General features: G+C 42.1%; 1 protein-coding gene across 1 annotated transcript in view; it reads right to left on the reverse strand.

Annotated features, from left to right (window-relative positions):
- The window catches only part of TGM3 (transglutaminase 3), a 96028-nt gene extending 78347 nt beyond the window's left edge, over positions 1 to 17681 (reverse strand). Inside the window, exon 1 of the mRNA XM_039863907.1 lies at positions 17541 to 17681. The gene's annotated coding sequence lies outside the window, so the exon portion shown is untranslated. The remainder of the gene's footprint in view (positions 1 to 17540) is intronic.

Raw genomic sequence — 17681 nt, forward strand, 5'->3', positions numbered from 1 at the left:
CTCATTGGTTGTGGAGGGTAGAACGGAGGTTGAAGTTACAAATAACTTTGGTGATGAGACAGATGGGGGAGCTCTTCACTAATAGGAAGTATGGCAGAAATAGAAGCGGAATTTCGGTGGTGGAGATCCGGCGGAGGGGGTGATAATGAGTTCAGTTTGGGATCTACTGGGCTGGAGGTATCTTAGGACCTGTGAGTCTCGGAATTATGGTGATAAATAATCACATTGACCTCATTCGTAGCAACACAAAAGTTCTAACAGAATACTGACATGCGATTTCCTTTCTGGGCAGAAAAGAGTTAACACAGCAAGCCTGAGACTGCTTATTTTTAGAAAGATGTGCTCCGCAAGATTGGCCCTTGGCTGAATTCTGGAACTCGACACTCAAACGGTTCCCTGCTCTGCTAGGAAACTTTCCCTGGATGATAAAGGTGGCCCACTGTGCTTAGACGGTGAAAACAATTTCGTTTATGCTGAACACCTGTTTCCCTTCTGGAAGTCTGGAATTTTGGTAGCTCTAGGGAGAAGATGTCTATGCGACCAATTCCTAATAAAAACCTTAGGTACTTAAGTGTCTAATGAGTTTCCTGGCTGACAGAATTTGACATGTGTTGTCACAATTTGTTGCTGGAGCAATTAAACATACCCTGTGTGACTCTGTTGGGAGAGGACTCTTGGAAACTTGCTCCTGGTTTCCTCTGGACTTCATCCCCTGTACCTTTTTTCTTTGTAAAAAATAATAGAAATGGAGCCACTTCAGTTGGAGCTGTCACTCCAGAGGAACTGCCAAAAACTGCCAAAATAACTTTTGGACTGGGCCAAAAACAGCATCGTATTTCAAACAATTGTTTGACTACCAAACTGAAAAAGAGACATTCTTTAGAATTAGCATCACTGTGTTAGCTTATCTGCACCTATAGAAATTCCTTCCTTAGCTCATTCACACTCATAGAAATTCTTTCCTTCTATTCATGTAATTATTCCCCTTCCTTTTCTCATAAATACCACTTGCCTTCACCTACTAATCAAAACACTATTTGGGTTTCTGCCTGAATCAGTGCTTCCAGAATAGCTATTCTTTTGGATCTCAAATAAACACTCATTGCCTCTTACTTTGGCCTTTTATTTTAGGTTAACACCTTCGTTGGTTCTGCTTTGTATTTTTGCCCTATCATAGATCTTAGCCATGAGTACAACTACACGCTGAGTCCTGTGAGTCCTTCTAATGCAGGGAGAAGGCAAGAGAACTAAAATATTAAATCCAGTTACATTCAGAGACTGCAATATGTTGATCAGTTCTGCAGCCAGACCACAAGGACACCTGCAGAACAAAGGAAGATTTCTGCTGGGATTGCCAACGACCCATTCTCCACACCTGTAAAGGGGAAACAGGAAAAACAGTCTTTAAGTGGCACCCTGCAGAAAATAAAATCATTCATTCCCTATGGCTAAAGCCAGAAAGAACCTTTGGATTAAAGGCTGGGAACTGCCAACAGGCCTTTTCACACTACATACTCTTCCCCTTCTCCTTCCTCACTGTATGTCCATACAAAGGAAATGGGTAAACAAAGTCTTTAAACTGTAACTCACAGGAACTAAAGAATGATATATAAATTAAAGTCCCAGAACTCCGGGGGTCCCTCTCAGTGCCTTTACTCTGTCTCTCTCACTGTCCTGTCTTTGTTGTCTCTGTCCCTCTGAGTCTCTCTTAGGTTCTAGTGTTACCTCTCCTCCAGCAAACTTTCCTTTTGACTCTGACTTTGGTGTGTGTGTTGAATTCTTTCTACACTATCTGCCAAAGAACTCTCTTCTTCTCTCAGTGCAGGGCTTGGTCTCCCCTTTACTCAGGGGAATTTGCCCTGTCCTGCATCGCTTCCAGCAAATTACTGAACTTGGGGGTAGTCACGGGGTCCTCTGACACATCTTCCCTCAGGTGGAGGTAGAGTGAAGATTCACTCAAAATCTAAATCTGCCTGGCCTCTCTGTACCCCTCTCCATCCTCTAATCTGTCACATGAAGATATAACATTAGATGTTTTAGAGAAAAAAAAAAAGCCTAGAGCTTCTCAGAAAAAAGGCAGGGTGCAAGTAAGATGTCCTTCTACAGCTACACTTATTTCATGACTCTGTCTTACTAGCTCTGTGCATTCCTAAAGCCAAGCCGCTCACCTTCAAGGGTTTAACGAGAGACTTGTTGATGACTGCATGGTCTCTAAGTGCCCAGTCGTTCTGACGGTCTCTGACTCTATGATTGCTCTATATTGGAATGCTTTGAGACTTTTCTGAGACACATCCCAACAGAAGAAACAAAGGCTGATGGGTCTCAAAGCCTGAAAAGGAGGTGCAGGGCGAGTCTTCCACCCCTGGCCAGAATCCCAAGTAGCTCCAATTAACATGTGATGAGTCAAGAGTGATGCACCACAGCCTTTTGGTCTCTATTATCCCCAAGCTGTCCAGTTCAGAAATCTGCTCATTCTCCCAGCCAGGCCCTGGCTCCAGAGGTCCAAGTCATAAAGGTGTGTCTCGGAGAGGAGCTATTAGGACCAACAATGTGTCTTCTGCTCTGAAAACTGTCAAGGCCTCAGAGTGCTAAGCCATGCTTTTCTGAGAAATGGGGGTGGGGGCGTGTGATGGCCTTTTTGTGCTACAAATCATAGTTTTTGTTGCTGCCACACCTTATAATATCATGAGCTGGTAGAAAAATGAGGCTTGACAAACCCTTCACTGTCAATATTCCATCATCTGACGGACTAACTTCTGTCTCAGAGCTTTAACGTTGGCCACATAGTTTTTTCTTATTAATCCTTCTGGAATACTAATTCCTCCCAGGAAAATGTAACATCACCAGTCTTGAAAGCAACAACCCTACTCAACTACAGATAGGAAAGCTTTTCGGGTGACAAAGGGCACAGCAAGAATGCTGCTCACCCACAGTTTTGTACATACTTACATGCATAAGTAGGTAACTGATTTTCCTATACAATTATAAAGACCATTTAAGTCTTTCGGGCTTATAAAACCTAGCTTTTAAATTTTTTTTTTTTTTTAGAGATTCCTTGGTCTTAATTCTTTGATATAGTTATCTGAGTCTAGTCTTGCCTAATCTGAGTTTTTCTCCTGGCACTTTACTAAAAAATCTTATTCCTTTCTTAGGTCCACCCAAATTCTGTTTCTACACAAATTAGAATATTCCTTCTATAGTCCATTATTTCGCAGAAACAACCAGAGTTCTGAGTGGTTGACATCTAGAAAGCCTTGCTTTAAAAGGCCACCTATAGACTTTGGACAGGTTATATAATCTCTCTGAGCCTCGTTTTCCTCACCTGTAAAATGGGGGAAGGGGCTATGAGAAGTAAATGTAATATTTCATGTGACACACTTAACCTTATGTCTTTCACATAGCAAGCATGGAATTAAAGGTAGTTATTTTATTTTATTACTTGCCATAGCAAAGTCTCCAGTTCTCCTCACACTCGGGTTTTAAAGGCCCCACACTGACAAAAAGTATTGACTTTTTCTCCCACTTCTCTCTCACCTTTTCTTAACTCATTATTTGTTTTCTCTTTTTTTCCCCTTATAGGTTATTCTCTAGACGCCTGAATGCTATAGGCCCTTTTACCCAGGTTTAGCAATCTTTATCTTAAGTACACCTTGAGGTTCTGTTCAAGTCCTGACCCTTCTGCCAGGATATCAATGGTCAAATAGCACATTGTGGAGTTGTGTGTGTTTCTGGAATCTACAGAGGAAAAAAATAAGTATAAAATCACATCACCAATATAGCCAGGGTAGCCCTGAGGAGAGGCAAGAGAGGGCATTTAAATATCAGATCCAAGAAGCAGAACAGGTTTAAACATCAAGGAAATGCAAATCAAAATATAATGAGATACCACTTTACACCCACCATTATAGGATGGCTATAATAAAAAAAAAAAGACACCAAGTGATGGCCAGGGTGGAGAAATTGAAGCCCTCAGACAATGATGGTGGGATGTGAAATGGTGCAGTTGCTTTGGAAAGCAGTTTAGCAGTTCCTCAAAAGGTTGAACCTAGAGTTATCATATATATGATCCAGCAATTCCACCTCTAAGTATATGCCCAAGAGAAATGAGAACCTATGTCCACATAAAAACTTGTACATGAATATGCATAGTAGCATTATTCATCATAGCCAAAAAATAGAAATAATCCCAATGTCCATGAACTCATGAATGACTAAATAAAAGGTGGTATAAAAAGGAATGAAGTACTGATAGATGCTAAAACTTGAATGAACCTCGAAAACATTATACGAAGTGGAAGAAGCCAGTCACAAAAGACCACAGATTGCATGATTCCTTTTACATGAAAAGTGCAGAATAGACAAATCTACAAAGACAGAAAGTAGATTAGTTGTTGCCTAGGGCTGAGGAGGTTTGCAGGGAAATGGGAGCGACTGCTAATGTGTACAGGATTTCTTTTTAGCATGATGCAAATGTTCTCAGATTGATTGATTGTGTGTTGCTCAACTCTGTGAATGTACTTAAAAAAAACACACAATTGAATTGTACACTTTTTTTTTTTTAATGCCTACAGCACCTGGTATTCCTAGGTGGTCTCCCATCCAAGTACTAACCAGGCCCAACTGAATTGTACACTTTAACTGGATGAATTGTATGGTATGTCAGTTATATATATGGTTACATTATAAATTGATAAGCAAACAAACAACTATGTAAGTAAGTAGTACAGGATCTTATCTTGTTAATAAAGATTGAAGACTGAAGGTTAAAAGATAGTTTGAGTAACTACAAACCTCTAGGTGAACCTTATCATCAGTGCAAAACTGGTAATACATGCTGTAAGGAAGGCACTCTAAGAAAAACCAAACCTTCAAAAACAGATAAAAGTGGATCATCTAAAAAGATACTTCAATGTCACCTTCCCTAGGCTATTTTAAATTATTCTGTAAGCTAACTGGAATTTCTCAGGAATAATAGTTATGCAGTAAAAGCTAAATCCGTATTCAATGCTGTATAGTAACCAAGTGAAGTAAAGATCTTATCAGCCAATTGTGTACTCCACGCTCTGAAAACAACGCCTAGGTTATTCTAATTCTTGCCCGGAGTTATTGACAGTGTCTGATTTAGCACTCTCCCTGTAACATGGCAACTAAAATCAGTTTAGCCATCTGTCTGGAAAGTCCTCAGTTCACCTCTCACTGTAAGTAGCAAAAGTAGAGGATGTTGTTCCTATATCTAGTAATAACCAACCGAAAAAATATAACAAATAAAGCCCTATTGATGATGGCAACGAGGAATATAAAATGTATGAGACCTATATACAGGAACTATAAAATTTGACTGAAGAACATACTTGAATGAAAGGAACAATATTCCATGTTCCAGGATGAAAAGACAGTATTGAAAAAAAATCAATTTCCTCCAAATTATTCCATAGGTTCTATATAATTGCAATGAAAATTCCAGTAGAAGCACATGTGTATATGAATGTGTACATGTGTGAGTATGTGTGTTCATGCATGTACAGATACTTTTACAGAGGATAGGGGCCCAGTTTGGACAGCTTGGAGACACTATAGCCAAGAATTTTTTGAAAAAGCAAGAACGATGGGGGGTGAAATGAAGGAACAGCTACAGAATTAGAGGAACAGAAGAATTCAGAAGTAGATCCTCATATTCATAAGAAACTTGTAAATGGTGTGGGAACAACTGGCCAGTGTGAGAGGCTATGACCTGGCCTACTGCTAGGGAGGCCCTAGGCTGGAAATCTTCTCCATTGCATGGAAAGTCCTTATGTTAAATTAAAAAGTCTTAGTTCTAAGACACAGCTAATCTGATAACAAAAATTTAGACACTAAGATACCTAGACATCAAGTATAGATCGGCAATTACAGAGTAGTTAAATTGTGTAGGGCAAGGCTGGGAACTATCCTTTTAATGATATGACTTCCACAGTATTGGGAATAGAAACTTGAGCAGAGGGGATACAGATTTCCCTAATGCTAATCTCTGTAACCCCAGGTGAGCCCCAGAGGGATAAGGAGGGACATAGGGAGGAGTGAAAACTTTCCATCAAGGCATCCTTTACCTGAGCTAAATGCTTACCCTCACTGACTCCAGACTGAATGTCTCATTTCTACTGACCCAGAAACTAAGAGGGGCATCGGCCTCCTGCAACTCTCCATTTGGACAGTTGCAAATTAGATCTCTCCCTTACTCTATACACAAATATTAATTCCAAACACATTAACTTTCTAATGTAACAATTCAACTTCTAGGAATCTTACCTATTGAAATACTCATTCAAAATGTACCAAGATATATGTAAAAAAAAATTTTCATGACAGCACTACTTCCGTTGGCCGAAAGAGTAGTAAATAGTAGTTATGATAATAGCTAACACATATTGAGGTTTTCCTATGAGTCTGGCTTCACTTGAAGCCTTTACACAGGGTCCCTCTTTTGATCTTTGCAACAACCCTTCGAGATAGGTGGCATTATCAGTTCCATCTTATAGACAGGAATAGGTTGCACAGAGAGATTATATTACAATCCAAGTTCACATAGCTGGGTTCGACTCTAGATATCTGACCCCAAAGCTCCCTCTCTTAACCAGTACTCTTTACTCCTTCAAATTAAATGTCCATTATTTGTTCATCATTCAGTCATTCAAAATCTATTTATTGAGCTCAGTTATGTTATGTTCTGGGCACTGTGCTAAGCACTGGAGACACAATGAACAAAAGCAGACACGGTTCCTACTCTCACTGAGCTTACAGTCTAATGGAGGGACAAAGACACACAAAAATGCTTAGCTATAAACTATGATTGATGCAGGACAGGGCAAATCTCCCTGAGTGGAGATTTAAATCCTTTGATGCTATGGGTATACACTGTGAAAGATAGGGTATGTAGTGACAAAGGCGTGCTAGCCTTTGTTTTGATCCATAGGTTTCCCGTGGTTTTAGCAATAGGGAATGAATGATTGTGTTTATTTTGTGTAGGGCGAGACTTAAAGACTCCATTTTCCTGTTTTCCCTTCTCGGTATGGGTACATGGTTTGTTAGTAATCTCAGCAGAAATCTTTCTTCATTCTGTAGGTTTCTTCATGGTTTGACCATAGGGTTGATCAGCACATTGCAGTCTCTGAATATAACTTGATTTAACATTTAGTTCTTTGCCCTCTCCCTACATTATGATGACGGCAAGAAAGGAAGGACATACAGTGTTTTGCTACAAGACCATTTAATAGGTCACATGATGAAACCCAGGGAGTGGGGAAGGCTTTCCTAAGGAAGTAGTATCAGGGAGTAGGTTGAAGCAGGTGTGTGTGTATGTGTGTGTGTGTGTATAGAACAACTTGTGTAATGATCTTATGGCAGGAGGGAGTGTGGTGTAATCATTTATGCCAGTAACTATAGTACTATTTTAGGGCTCTGGCTTCTGAGAAACCTATGTAAATATCACCCTTTTGGTAACCTCCCAGCCAAAGAATCCTAGAGCTTGGTGGGGTGGCCTTTCGGGAGTATATGCCTCTAGAGGTTGGAAGGGAAGGAGATGCAGATGTGTCCCAGTTGCTGGGCTGGGGCTCTACATTCTTCGCATGCAAACAGAGTCTTCGGTAATCCACAGTGGTGGGATGGAATGAGTCTAATCTGGTCTAGAGAGAAGCCACTCCTTGTGACCAGGCCTGCAAACATGTTCTCCAGAAAGGAGAGCAAAAACAGATGGGTACAAACAAATGAGCAGAAATAGAAGTCAGCTTCAAAGGCACTATGCTCTGGGCACAGCTGGGAGGAACTGGCTGCTTCCTAGAATTAGCTACAATCACTCATTCACCTCCACTGGAAAGCAAGCTTCCCAGACTTGTTCATTCACTCCATAAGCATTTAGTAGGAGTAAGGCATCAGCTTGCATGCTGCACACAATAAAAAGAAATATTGTGCTTATATATCTCAGAGGGCCTCAAATCCTATTTGGGACAACAGGCAGTACAAATAAACACACATGACAGTTAGAAAAAGCAAGACATACACACATGAAAAGATCAAAAATTCTACACAAGACATATTGTGACCATGACTATCTAAAACAAACCAACCAAAATACCATAAGTAGTAAAAGCTCTGGGAAGAAGTATTTGTTTTAAAAGAGTAAATCATGTTTTGCCTCTAAATGTGGAATTATATAAAATTTTTTCTACATTTTCATAATTCCAAAGTTTTAAAATAAAGACAGACTACATTTTTGATGACGAGATATTTGAGTCCATTAGTTAATTAATTTAATAGCTATTCATTGAGTGTCTTTTGTACCAGGCATGGTTCTAGGTGCTGAGGATTCAGCACGGTCTGTGTTTGACATCTCAAGAATCAGAAAGGGCAGTGTGGCTGAGGCAGAGGAAGGAAGGGAGGGAGGAGGAGACTGTAGGGTAGCAGGATCATGTAGCCCTTTATGGAGCATGAAAAGATTTTGGACTTTATTATAAATGGGATTAAATAGAACACTAAGCAAGAGTTAAACACCCTTACAGGAGAGAGAGCAAAACATAAGTAACTGCATGACTTAGCTATTACAGAAAGAGCTTCAGAGGAGTGTGAGAACACTGGGCAGGAGCAGGGAGGAAGGCTTCAGGGGAGCAGCAAACAGCGAGCTGGACTCGAAGGGTAGGATCCACAGAGACAGATAAAGAAGGACGTGCTGGGCAGAGGATGCCTATTTTGTCACAGCTTTTTCTTTAACAAAATCAAAAACAAAAGCTTACTATATGAGTACATATTTTAAAGAATATGTACTGTGTTGATAATGGACAGCCAGAAAAGGATCTGTGTTGATAATGGACAGCCAGACCTTTTATTTGAAATAAAAATATGACAAAAATGATGTCAGGAAATTGCCAAGATCTTGTCTGTTATATTCATATTCGTTTCCATAAGAATTTAGAGTATGTTAAACCTCTTGGCCCTTATGAAATATTCACTCTAGGGAGGAAAAGGAAATTCAACTCAGAGAGCAGCCCCAAACTTTTGTGAACCTGTGGAACAATGAGGAAGAGCTGTTTAAAAAAAATTTTTTTTTCCTGCTTTCTTAGTATCTACTAAGTGGGACCTGCCTAGCCATCAAATACAGGCTTCTGAGTGAACATGACACAACCATCATCCATGTGTTGTGAAAAGACTAGCGAGGCCTGGCTTCCAAGTCATTATACAAGGGTACAATTTCAGAGTACTTTGGAGAGAGGTGAAGTGCTAGGCACAACATCAAGTCGACTGTGAGGGTCATTCGATAAGCAATTGCTGCACAAGGGCAAGGGAAGAAGGAAAGGGGGGAGGAGGCCAGGGTACTCTTACAAACAGTAACTGAAGAGTTCTTGTTTGACACCCCCCCCACACCAAATGGAAGATGACCTAGGCCCAGCACTTCTGACCCCCAACCAAGCAACAGAAGGTGGCCTAGGTAGGGTCATTCCTCCCCCAGATCTAACAAGAATCCTTCCAATACTGGGTGAGCTGGGCAGTACTGACAAGGGGGATAGAATGGGAGCCCTGCTGAGGAAAAAAGTGCAGGCGGGGGACATGCTCTGCTTCTCCACTGGGCCTGAGACTTCCATCCCCCACCAAGAAACAATGGGGTGGTGGGTGGTACTGGCAGGAAGGACTGTGACACCACAAGAAGCCTGGCCCAGGAAGCCAGTAACTCCATTCCCTCACCGAGAGGTGGGTAACCACGTGACATTGACAAGAGAGATTCTGTTACAGCGAGTGCCTGGCCTAAGAATCCATTTTGTCCCCATGGGTATGAGATTCTCCTCTCCAACTAAGAGACACCCAATGGCCCCAGTCTAGGAAAACTTCTGCCCCTTTCCTCCCTCTCCCTTAGCAGGGACCTATAGAAGCCCAGCAGCACCAGATAAACCAAACGGATCCAAATGACATTGCAAAGGCTCTGAAAATTAAATTGTCACTGAAGCCACAGCCTACCAAAGTAGGACACTGCCTATATACTAAACCTAAGCACAGTGAATGCCTGCTAAAATAAAAAATTTAAATAGGACCCCAATTATCCTAATATAGTGGATGGCAAGTCCAGGGAACATTATACCAAGGACCAAGAAAATCACTACTTGAATGAGAAAGGACAATCAATCCATATTGATGCCAATCAAGATGAATCTGATATTGAAATTGTCTGACAAGGATTTTGAAGCACTTGTCATAAAAATGCTCCAATAGCCAATTACAAATTCTCTTGAAACAAATGAACAAATAGAAAATCTCTGCAAGAAATAATTTTTAAAAACCAGTGAAAATGGCAAAACTGAAAAATACAACAACAAAAATAAAAATCTCACTGGATGGTCTCAGTATTAAAAGGGAGATGAAAGGATAGAATCAATGAACTTGAGGACAGACCAATAGATTTTAAATAACTGAACAACAGGGAGAAAACAGACTGACAGAGCCTCAGGGGCTGGTGGAACAAGAACGAAAAGCCAGCATTCATCATCGGAGTCCCAGGAGGAGAAAAGGAGGAGGGGGGCCAAAAGAGTGTTAAAAAAAATAATAGCTGAAAACTTTCCAAAATTCAGAAACACAAACCTACAGATTCAAGCTGAGCAAACCCCGAAGAGAATAAATCTAAAGAAATTCACACTGAGACACAGGATAATTAAACTTCTAAAAACTAAAGACAAATAAAAAATTCTGAAAGCAGCCAAGGAGGAATAATGCATTACTTATAGAGGAACACCAATTCCAATGACAGATTTCTCATCTAAATCCATGGAGGCCGGCTGGAAGTGGCATGACATTTTTTAAGTGCTCAAAGAACTGTCAACTGTGAATTCTCGTCTAGCAAAATTATCCTTTGTGAATAAAGGGGAAATAAAGGCATTTTCAGACAAAGGAAAGCAAAAAGAATTTGACGCAAGCAGACCTACCCTTACAGACTGGCTAAAGGAAGTTCTTCAAGTAGAAAGGAAATGATAAACGAAGGAATCTTGGAGTATCAGGAAGGAAGAAGGAACAATGGAAAAGACAAAAATGTAAGCATCATACATAGATCATTAAGATGGAAGAAACCTTAAAGGTCATTTACCCCAGCGCTGGCCCCAGTGCAGTATTTCTTTCTAGTATATTTCCTCCACCAAAAAATCTAGCTCTGTGATGTCCAACTAGGGAGCAAGAGAAAGGGACTCATTCCTTTTAGAAGCCATCAAAATGGATGCTCAGTATGAAGGGAAGGGAGTCAAGACCATGACTTTAGCCTACACTCCAACAAATCTTCATGCGAGAGAGCTCGCTGCCTCCCATTTTTCTTTGGCAGCCCTGTTATAAAGTTCTTCCTCATAAAACAAGCACTCTCCTTCAATGTTGTCAGTAGTCCCAATGAGTACCAAGTCTTGAGAAGATGATGACATGCATTAATTGCCTTAAAATATTCATAACTGTCTGCCAGCAAATCAGAAACGAGCACTAAGATTTATGTACGGATGTCAGTAGAACCATTGCCTATAACAGGCAAGTCTTGATTACAACCTAAATGTCCACCAAGAGGGGGCTGGTTGAATTAAGGTATAGTACACCTAAACGATAGGATATTATACAATCACAATGATTAAATATCTTATTAAAAAGATTAACGACATGGAAAAAGGTTCATAATATATTCGAAAGTGAAAAGAAGGTTGTAAAATGTTACTCAATGCCACTGAACTGTGCACTTAAACATGGTTAAGATGGTAAATTTTATGTGATATGTATTTTAAGTCAATGAAAAAAGTTACACAGGTTTTCATTTCAAAATACATACATATGTATAAATATGTATAGACGTAAGTATAAAATTAATAAAATAAGACATTAACAGGGATATCTTTAGCATTATAGTACCTTTTATTTTTGGCACTTTTGTTTTCCTCACAGTCTATAAAACTTTTACTTCTGTAAGCGGGAAAAAATAGTTGTATTTTGATTTTGACAAGAATTTTACTCTTTGTCGCGACAGCATTCAGTCTACCTCTCGCTGTCCCTTTCCTCTCATCTGTCCATGGTGCCATCCCAGGGATCTCAAACTTTGAATTCTATTTCCTTCCCCTTGTATTACTTAAGCACAACCCCCAAACCCCACCTCTTCTCTTCGGCAGGCTGAGAGGAGGTGGCGTTCAACTAGGAGAATAAAAAGGAAAACCATTACAGAAAATACTAGGAGGAATGAAAGAGTATGGCAAGACACTGTTGGTTTGCTCACTCAGCACACTGTCTATGCCTGTGCCGTCTAATATAGTAGCCGCTAGTCACACTTGGCTACTGAGCACTTGCCTTGTGGCTGGTCCGAATTGAGGTGTGCTGTTCGTGTCAAATATATATCAGATTTTGAAGACTTCGTACCAAAAAAAAAAAAAAAAAAAAAAGAGTAGCTCATTAATGGTTTTTATACTGATCACATGCTGAAATGGTTTTAGATATATTATCCAAAATAAAACATATTTTAAAACATTTATTTCACCTAGGTCTTTTTTTTTATCTCTTTTTAAATGTGGCTACTAGAACAGTTAAAATTACATACATGGCTTGCATTATAGTTCCAATAGACAGTGATGCTCTAACCCTTTCTCCCTCGTCTGCATTTACAAGAAAGGTTGCAAAGATAAACACTCACTTTCTATTCTCTCTTTCAGCTAGAGAAATTCTGGCCAAGTGGAAGGCTGCTGGGGTGAGGATGAGGATGGGGTTCTGAGAAAGTTTTTGCTTTCTTGATAAAAAGAGACAGATCTAGTCGGCACCGTCCCTTTTCTTCCTTTTCCTCTCATTCCTGCCTTGAATGAAGGTTTAATGCCAGGAGCGAGGGCAGATGATTTGCGGCCATGAAAACAAAAGCCAACCAAGGAAGAGGGGAGAGAAAGAATAAAAAGCCTGATACTTGAGAGCAGTATTTAGCAGCTGAACTGATGCCAGCAACTATCCAATTCAAAACTCTCGTCAAAAATAACCCCTGCTTTTTGAAAAGACACTTTAGGTGGTATTCTTGTACATGCTCCTAACTAATGGAACAGTTAAGTTTCCAAGGACAGACCTCTGGCCCTCAGCCAACAAGCTGGCATCAGTTTTCTAGGCCACATCTCGGTCTCTTCTCCCTCGACTCCTCTCTAGCTCCTGTAAGGCCCCTAACTTATTTCATGCCCAAATGAGAACATCTCAGCTCCCTGGAGGTCAAGATCCAAAAGACCCAGTTTAAGCTTTAGATCCTCCGAAGCTGTTTCAATTTTTGGTCTGGGGAACACACATCAGGTACTGGCAAAACTGTGGTGACAGGAATGCCGACATCAAGTCACAAGCCTCCCTCTCCAAGGGGAAGTAGTCAAATCCATCAAGATAACACTTTAATTATATGAAAACCACAAATTATATACAGTCGGAACCAGCAGACACACAGTAGCAGGAATCGTGTTCTCTCGCAGATGCCTACATTGTTAGCTTACAAAAGGCAGGATGATCTTTTGTAATCGTTCCCCTCTCTTTGTTGCCTAGATTCTTTTTAAGAGCCTCCTTACTGGTCTCTGCTTCCAGCTTCCACTCTTGCTCCTAAAAATCTGTTCTCTACCTAGTAGCCAGAATGGTCCCCGATTCTGCTCTCTCTCCTCCAGTGTCCCTCAGAATAAGAATCTGAAGTCCTTCCCATGGTCTCTAAGGTCCTAGTAATCTAGACCCTACACCTCTCTTCTTTCCACACTGACTCCATCGTTCCTAGCTCCCTAGCTACTCTGGCTTCTCACCTCAGAGACTGCACAGCTATTCCCTCTGCTTGGAACGTTCTTCCACCTTTTATCAACCTTCACTTCCAGTCTCTGTTCACATGTCATCTCTTTGGAGAGGCACTAAATCGGAGACATTTTATTGTTTGTCTCCTCCTACTAGAACGTAAGCTATTTGATGGCAGGAGCTTCCTTTTGTTCATTGCTGTATCCCCAGCACCATAGCACAGTGTCTGGAAATGTGCTGAGTGAACAAATAAATGCAAAAATATCTCACTCAAAGCCTCTGTATGCTGAATTGCTGTCAGCTTCTATTGAAGAATAAAATAAACTTGTTCTTCAGTGTTCCAAAGATGTCACAGAACTCACTATGATTGAGCCTGAGGTAGGATGCTCAAGCTCTGCCTGTTCAGGTAGTTCTTCTCCTCCTAAAGCAGCAACTGTTATGGGAAGGGGTCTTTGGAAGCCTAAAAAACCCACAAGACAGTATCAAAAGAATTGAATTAGATGATTTCTAAAGGCTTCTCTAATCCAAAAGTCAACTATAGTGAGGACATCAGAAGAAGCTGAAAGAACTTCCCCCATCCATCCTTTCCTTGGAGATGCTGCACCGCTCTCAAAGTGGCCCCAGAGAAGTAGAGGGAGGACCCAATGCTGTGTGACATTATCACCCTATTAACTGGGCCTTTGCAAGCTGTAGGGCTGCAACGATAAACTCTCATTGAGCCCTGCTGTCTCAGAAATGTAATGTCAAGCAATTTACTAAAAGATGAGGAAATTGCATCAGGGAAGCCAGCTCATCTTTGGGGAGATGAGAACACAGGGCCTCACGTCAGCATGACACCAGACTCCTATTTTAGCAGAGACTACATTACAGAAATGATGCTGCTGTTGGTCTCATGACAAAAGGAAATAATACAGAAATTTGCAGACGTCACTGTCAGCTTCAGGACTGTGAATCAGTGACATCAATGCTTCAGGAGTCAAATCAGAAGGCTAGACAAGGTCATCAAACTTGAATGTTAACCGAGGTAATGGGACTTAATACAGTTTCTGGAACAAGTGTTCAATAAGTGTTAGCAGCTATTCGTCAGGGCAATATGAAATTGATTGTCACCAGTTTCCTGGGTGGATTCGCTCATTCATTCAACAGACATTTGCTGGGCCCCTACTGTGTGCCAGGCAACAAAGAGAGGAAAAAGTCTACAAAAGATTACCCTGCTTTTTGTAAGCTAACAATGTAAAATAACAATGATGATGGTGATGAAAAGATTGGCTAACAGTTTTTTGAGCACTTACTCTGCACCAGGCAGGGATGGACCCTTTAAGTGCAATATCTCAGATAATTATCACAACGACCCTGAGTGTTATTATCCTCCTTTCAAAGATGAGGCAATTGAGGCTCAGAGACTTATTCAAGGGCCCATGGGGGCTCAAATTCCCTCTGATTTTCAAAGCCTATTCCTGGTAACCTCCACAAAACACAATTTACCATGAAACCTGGTAGATCAACACTTGAGGAGGTTGTAGGGGCCTCACCCTCTGGTGAGTTAAGGGAGGGTTTCAGAAAACAGAGGGAGAAGAAAACTACTACAATCATGCCCTGCACGATGATGTTTCCGTCAGTGATGGACCCCTCATATGATGGTGGACCCATGAGATTATAATGGAGCTGAAAAATATGTACTCTACCTTTTCAATGTTTAGATACACAAATACTTACCATTGTATTACAACTGTCTGCAGTAACATGCTGTGCAGGTTTGCAGCCTAGGAGCAACAGACTATACCATATAGCTTAGGTGTGCAGAAGGCTATACCATCTAGGTTTGTGTAAATGCACTCTATGATGCTCACACAATGAAACTGCCTAATGATGGGTTTTCAGAACATATCCTGTTGTTAAGTGATGTTCCTGCTCCAGCTGGTGGAGGTCAGCCCAGGAGCCCAAGTCTGGGAATCCATAGCAGCTGTTGGAGGCTGGTTTAGACTGGCAGGCAGGAATGCATTTAGCTGCATAGTGGCCAACTGAGAAACAGATTTTTTATTGGATGGAGGGATGGAACCATCCTCACTTTACCCCCCAAATTCTTGGCATTTCTACCTGGAGCTGCTGCACTGCTCTGAAAGTCATCTAATACCTATTAGAAATACAAAGTGTAAATTGAGAAATTTATTCCCCTTTATCAGGATCCTCACAGCATTTCATCCGTGCCTTCTTCACAGTACTTGCCACTTTCTTTCTTACTTAAGACTCACTGACATGGAAGGTGCTAATTTGTACTGAGTACATGACTAGGAAAGGCCAAACATACATAAATAAATAATACCAGGTGCCCTTTGTTAAAAGAACCCTAAAGATAGATGAGGAAACCAGCAGCAAAACAAACTCCAAAATACAGCTGACTCACAGCCCCGTGATCATTTGAGGACACACACTACCTCTTCTAACCACATGGAAGGCTGAAACGCTTTGAGGGGGAAAAGAGAAACCTGAGCAAATACCTGTAGTCTAGCCAGAGGCTGAAAGTCCTTGTGGTGGCAGGACAAAATCAATCCTCTCCAATTCACAAGAAACTACTGGAAAACAGATGATAATAGTGATAATAATGTAACCATGGTGATAACCGAGAGCATTTATACAGCACTTACTATGTGCCTGGTGCCATTCTAGGGACTATACAGATATTAACTAAGAACCCTCACAACCGTGTTAGGTGGATACTAGTACTATCTCCATTTTTCAGTGTAGTGAGTAAGTACAGAGAGGTTAGGTAACTTGCCCAAGGTCACCTAAGGGCAATCAGCATTTACTGAGCACCTGCGTGGCGCCAGAACCTGTGCAAGTTCCATTATCTCGTTTAATACTTAAAGCAACCCTAAGATAATTACTATCATTATCACCATTTTCAGATGAAGCCACTGGGGCTCGGGGAGGGTAACTTGTTCCAACAATCTGAGCTCTTAACCAATAGCTATGTCGCTACGTGCGGGGCACGCTGATACAGCCTGGGTACGAGGGGACTGGCAGAGACCTGTTCAATCCAGGGCATGGAGTGCCATGGAGTAATCCTCAGTCAGGGCCGCGCCAGGGTCAGACTCAAGTATGATTAGGGACTCTGCCTTTCTATATCTTGGCGCCTCAGCCCGGAGATTTCCGCGCCAAGATAATCCAACACCGTAGGCCGCTACTGCCCCCTGCTGCCCGCCGGACCCTGAGCCCAGGCCCTCTCCCATCTCTGCCCTCCTCAGGGAGAGCCTTGCCCGCCGCTGAGGGAGCCTGGCGGCTCAGGCGCACGGCGGCTCCGGCCCGGGCCCCTCTCAGCGCTACCTGCGGATGCCACAAAACTCCCGGGCCCCCCACACCCAGAAAAAAAATAAAGATGTCAACAGCTTTGCCCTTTCTGCACTCTTCTCCCCGCCCTAATTCCCTTCCTGCATTTCCGGCCTAACACATCCCTACATCCCTTTCCCTGGACTCCGCACCGGGACCGCAGCGCCGGACCCTGGGTTGCCATGGTGATGCGGGGCCAGCTACGCGTGCCGGAAGGGGCGGGAGCCTGGGGCTGCGGGCGCGCGCCGGGGCTCCAGGAGGCGCGCAGAAAAAACCGCGCAGAAAAAGCGGCGCGGGTTCTTTCTGGATCAGGGCCAAGGCAATTCCGTCTTCTAGGACTCGGGGAATCTTCCAGCCCTCACTAACAGACTTCAGCCACCGACCAGCAAGAGGAGTAGGGGTCGAGGACTCCCTGGGTTCTACGAATTCCAAGGGTGGTTGGGGCCGCCCCTCACCTGTGGTCCTCGTTATCCTGCGGTCAGAGCCCGGTAGTCTACGGTTGCTATGGTGATGCGGTGGGTGGAAGAGAGTCCAGTCTCTAGTGGCGGAGGGTCTGCTTCCGGCTTTCCCCCACCCGCCAGTTTAGGACTGTCGGG

This window comes from Pteropus medius, unplaced genomic scaffold (assembly GCF_902729225.1).
Source record: "Pteropus medius unplaced genomic scaffold, Ma_sr-lr_union100, whole genome shotgun sequence".
NCBI lineage: Eukaryota > Metazoa > Chordata > Mammalia > Chiroptera > Pteropodidae > Pteropus > Pteropus medius.